This window comes from Arachis duranensis, chromosome 5 (genome assembly GCF_000817695.3).
Source record: "Arachis duranensis cultivar V14167 chromosome 5, aradu.V14167.gnm2.J7QH, whole genome shotgun sequence".
In the NCBI taxonomy this organism is placed as follows: Eukaryota; Viridiplantae; Streptophyta; class Magnoliopsida; order Fabales; family Fabaceae; genus Arachis; species Arachis duranensis.
In genome coordinates, this window is record NC_029776.3 from 72,507,155 (window position 1) to 72,512,781 (window position 5,627).

The window sequence follows — 5,627 nt, forward strand, 5'->3', positions numbered from 1 at the left end:
TCAATTTCCGAATAAAGTATGGACTATTATATATTGCTGGAAAGCTCTGGATGTCTAATTTCAAACGCCGTTGAAAGCGCGCCATTTGAAGTTCTGTAGCTCCAGAAAATCCATTTCGAGTGCAGGGAGATCAGATTCCAACAGCATCAGCAGTCCTTTTGTCAGCCTTTTTCAGAGTTTTGCTCAAGTCCCTTAATTTCAGCCAGAAATTACCTGGAATCACAGAAAAACACACAAACTCATAGTAAAGTCCAGAAATGTTAATTTAACATAAAAACTAATGAAAACATCCCTGAAAGTAGCTTAAACTTACTAAAAACTACCTAAAAACAATGCCAAAAAGCGTATAAATTATCCGCTCATCAAAGGTTCAGTCTTTAAATTCTAGAATCATATCTTTTAGTTTCTTGTTAGTCAAGTAATCAATTTTAATTTTAAAAATCAAATATTTTTAATTTCCTTTTCAAATATTTTTCAAAATATCTTTTCAATCATATCTTTTAATCATATCTTTTTCAAATCATATCTTTTTCAAAATCAATTTCAAAAATCTTTTCTAACTCCTTATCTTTTCAAAATTGATTTTCAAATCTTTTTCAACTAACTAATTAAATTTTTGTTTATTTCTTATTTTTTCAAAACCACCTAACCACTTTTCTCTTTCTAACTTTCGAAAATCACCATCCATTTTTTCAAAATTCTTTTAATTAACTAATTGTTTCAAATTTTAATTTTGATTTTATTTCTTCTCTTAATTTTCGAAAATCACTAACCATTTTTCAAAAACAATTTTCGAAAACTCCTCTCTCTCACCTCCTTCTATTTATTTATTCATTTACTAACTCTTCTCTTTATCTAAAAGTTCGAACCCTCTCTTCTCCTCTGTGTTCAAATTTTTCTCCTCCTTCTTCTATTCTTTTCTTCTTCTACTCACATAAAGAAATCTCTCTACTGTGGTAAAGAGGATCCCTATTATTATTTTCTGTTCCCTTTTTTTTCATAGGAGCAGGAGCAAGGACAAGAACATTCTTGTTGAAGCAGATCCTGAACCTGAAAGAACTCTGAAGAAGAAACTAAGAGAAGCTAAAATACAACAATCCAGAAAAAATCTTACAGAAATTTTTGAAAAAGAAGAGGAGATGGCAGCCAAAAATAATGACAACAACAATAATACAAGGAGGATGTTTGGTGATTATACTACACCTACTTCCAATTTTTATGGAAGAAGCATCTCAATCCCTGCCATTGGAGCAAACAATTTTGAGCTGAAGTCTCAACTAGTTGCTCTAATGCAACAGAACTGCAAGTTTCATGAACTTCCATCAAAAGATCCATATCAATTTTTAACTGAGTTCTTGCAGATCTGTGATACTGTTAAGACCAATGGGGTTGATCCCGAGGTCTACAGGCTTATACTTTTCCCTTTTGCTGTAAGAGACAGAGCTAGAACATGGTTGGACTCACAACCTAAAGATAGCCTAGACTCTTGGGATAAGCTGGTCACGGCCTTCTTGGCCAAGTTCCTTCCTCCTCAAAAGCTGAGCAAGCTTAGAGTGGATGTTCAGACCTTCAGGCAAAAAGATGGTGAATCCCTCTATGAAGCTTGGGAAAGATGCAAGCAGTTGACCAAAAAATTTCCTTCTGACATGCTTTCAGAGTGGACCATTTTAGAGATATTCTATGATGGTCTATCTGAGTTCTCTAATATGTCACTGGACCATTCTGCAGGTGGATCCATTCACCTAAAGAAAATGCCTGCAGAAGCTCAAGAACTAATTGATATGGTTACAAATAACCAATTCATGTACACCTCTGAGAGGAATCCTGTGAGTAATGGGACACCTCAGAAGAAGGGAGTTCTTGAAATCGATGCTCTGAATGCCATACTAGCCCAGAACAAAATATTGACCCAACAAGTCAACATGATTTCTCAGAGTCTGAATGGATTGCAAAATGCATCCAACAGTACTAAAGAGGCATCTTCTGAAGAAGAAGCTTATGATCCTGAGAACCCTGCAATGGCAGAGCTGAATTACATGGGTAAAGCCTATGGAAACCCCTATAATCTCTCATAGATAAATCATCCAAATTTCTCATGAAAAGATCAACAAAAGCCTCAACAAGGCTTTAATAATGGTGGAAGAAACAGGTTTAGCAATAGCAAGCCTTTTCCATCATCTTCTCAGCAACAGACAGAGAATTCTGAGCAGAGCCCCTCTAACTTAGCAAACATAGTCTCTGATATATCTAAGGCCACTTTAAATTTCATGAATGAAATAAGGTCCTCCATTAGAAACTTGGAGGCACAAGTGGGTCAGCTGAGTAAGAAAATCACTGAAACTCCTCCTAGTACTCTACCAAGCAATATAGAAGAGAATCCAAAAAGAGAGTGCAAGGCCATTGATATAATCAAAATGGCCGAATCCAAAGAGGAAGGGGAGGACGCGAATCCCAATGAGGAAGACCTCATTGGACGTCCTCCAGACAGAAAGGAGTTCCCTATTGAGGACCTAAAGGAATCTGAGGCTCATATAGAGACCATAGAGATTCTATTAAACTTCCTTCTGCCATTCATAAGCTCTGAGAACTATTCTTCCTCTGAAGAAAATGAAGATGTAACTGAAGAGCAAGTTGCTCAATATCTAGGAGCCATCATGAATGAACCTCCCTTGCTCATTAGTAAACTAAATACATGGGTTCAGCAAACTTTACCTTAAAAGAAACAAGATCCTGGTAAATTCTTAATACCCTGTACCATAGGCACCATGACCTTTGAAAAGGCTCTATATGACCTGAGGTCAAGTATATAAATCTTATGCCACTCTCTGTAATGGAGAAACTGGGGATCTTTGAGGTACAAGCTACAAGAATCTCATTAGAGATGGCAGACAAGTCAATAAACAAGCTTATAGATTGGTAGAGGACGTGTTAGTAAAAGTTAAAGGCCTTTACATCCCTGCTGATTTCATAATCCTAGACACTGGGAAGGATGAGGATGATTGCATCATCCTTGGAAGACCCTTCCCAGCCACAGTAGGAGCTGTGATTGATGTTGACAGAGGAGAGCTAGTCCTTCAATTGAATGGGGACTACCTTGTGTTTAAAGCTCAAGGATCTTCCTCGACAACCATGGAAAAGAGGCACAATAAGCTTTTCTCAATACAGAGTCAAACAAAGCCCCCACAATCAAACTCTAAGTTTGGTGTTGGGAGGCCACAACCAAACTCTAAGTTTGGTGTTGAGAAGCCCCCACATTCAAACTCTAAGTTTGGTGTTGGAAGGCCCTCATCATGCTCTGAACATCTGTGAAGCTCCATGAGAGCTCACTGTCAAGCTATTGACATTAAAGAAGCGCTTATTGGGAGGCAACCCAATTTTTATTTATCTATATTTCTATTGTTCGTTTATGTTTTATTAGGTTTATGATCATGTGGAGTCACAAAACAATTGCAAAAATTAAAAACAGAATAAAAAACAGTAGAAGAAAAAGCACACCCTGGAGGAAAAGCTGTCTGGCGTTTAAACGCCAGAAACAAGCATCTGTCTGGTGTTTAACGCCAGAAACAAGCACAAAGCTGGCGTTTAACGCCAGAAATAAGTATCGGGCTGGTGTTAAACACCAGAAACAGGCTACATTTGGGAGTTTAACGCCAGAAACAAGCTGCAGTCTGGTGTTAAATGCCAGGATTGCATACATAGGGCATTTTACATGCCTAAAAGATGTAGGGATGAGAAATCCTTGACACCTTAAGATCTGTGGATCCCACAGGATCACCTCAAGATCTGAAGACCCCACAGGATCCCCACCTACCCCACTTCTCTCTTCTTCACACAATCCAACAACACTATACCCTTCACCAATCACCTCAATCTCTCTTCCCCATTACTCCTTCACCAATCACCTCAATCTCTCTTCCCATTACCCCTTCACCAATCACATCCATCCACTCTTCCCCATAAACCCCACCTACCTTCAAATTCAAATTCTCTTTCCCACCCTAAATAACCAAAACCCACACCTCTCTCCCTCTCCTCCATATCTTCTTCTTCTTCTTCTTCTATTCTTTCTTCTTTTGCTCGAGGACGAGCATCATTCTAAGTTTGGTGTGGTAAAAGCATAGCTTTTTTGTTTTTCCATAACCATTGATGGCACCTAAGGCCAGAGAAACCTCAAGAAGGAGGAAAGGGAAGGCAATTGCTTCCACCTTTGAGTCATGGGAGATGGAGAGATTCATCTCAAAAGCCCATCAAGACCACTTCTATGAAGTTATGGCCAAGAAAAAGGTGATCCCTAAGGTCCCTTTTAAGCTCAAAAAGGGCGAATATCCGGAGATCTGACAAGAGATTTGAAGAAGAGGATGGAAATTTCTCTCCAATCCCATTCAACAAGTCAGAATCTTAACGGTTCAAGAGTTCTATGCAAACGCATGGATCACTAGGAACCATGATCAAAGCATGAACTCAAACCCAAAGAATTGGCTTACAATGGTTCAGGGAAAATGCTTAGACTTCAGTCCGGAGATTGTAAGGTTGGCGTTCAACTTGCCTATGATGAAAGAAGACGCATGCCCCCACACTAGAAGGGTTAACTTTGATCAAAGGTTGGATCAAGTCCTCATGGACATATGTGTAGAAGGAGCTCAATGGAAAAGAGACTCAAAAGGTAAGCTGGTTCAATTGAGAAGACTAGACCTTAAGCCTGTGGCTAGAGGATGGTTGGAGTTTATCCAACGCTCCATCATCCCCACTAGCAACCGATCCGAAGTAACTGTGGATTGGGCCATCATGATCCATAGCATCATGATTGGAGAGGAAGTAGAAGTTCATGAAGTTATCTCTCTAGAACTCTACAAAGTAGCCGAAAAGCCCTCTACCTTGGCAAGGCTAGCTTTTCCTCATCTCATTTGCCATCTATGCAACTTAGCTGAAGTTGTCATAGAAGGAGACATTCTCATTGAAGAGGACAAGCCCATCACTAAGAAGAGGATGGAGCAAACAAGAGAGCCTATTCATGGATCTCAAGAGACACATGAGGAAGCTCATCATCAAGAAATTCCTGAGATGCCTCAAGGGATGCATTTTCCTCCAAACAACTATTGGGAACAACTCAACACTTCTCTAGAAGGATTGAGTGATAACATAAACCAATTAAGGGTGGAACACCAAGAGCACTCCATCATTCTCAATGAGATTAGAGAAGATCAAAGAGCTATGAGGGAGGAGCAACAAAGGCAAGGAAGAGACATAGAGGAGCTCAAAGACACCATTGGACCTTCAAAAAGAAGGTGCCACCCTCACTAAGGTGGACTCATTCCTTAACTTCCTTGTTTTTATCTCTCTGTTTTTCGATTTTATGCTATATGTTTGTCTATGTTTTGAGTCTTTACTACATGATCATTAGTATTTAGTAACTATGTCTTAAGGCTATGAATAATTCCATGAATCCTTCACCTTTCTTAAATGAAAAATGCTTTTAAAAAAAAGAACAAGAAGTACATGAGTTTTGAATTCATCCTTGAAATTAGTTTAACTATATTAATATGGTGACAATACTTTTTGTTTTCTGAATGAATGCTTGAACAGTGCATATTTTTTATCTTGTTGTTTATAAATGTTAAAATTGTTGG

The 5,627-nt window shown here is 38.6% G+C and overlaps 1 non-coding gene across 1 annotated transcript; it reads right to left on the reverse strand.

Moving 5' to 3' along the window:
- Positions 1-1,544: 1,544 nt before the first annotated feature.
- Positions 1,545-1,652, reverse strand: LOC127748184 (small nucleolar RNA R71). Its single transcript, XR_008010127.1, has one exon. It is a non-coding gene; the product is annotated as a small nucleolar RNA R71 (small nucleolar RNA).
- Between the last annotated feature and the right edge of the window lie 3,975 nt (positions 1,653-5,627).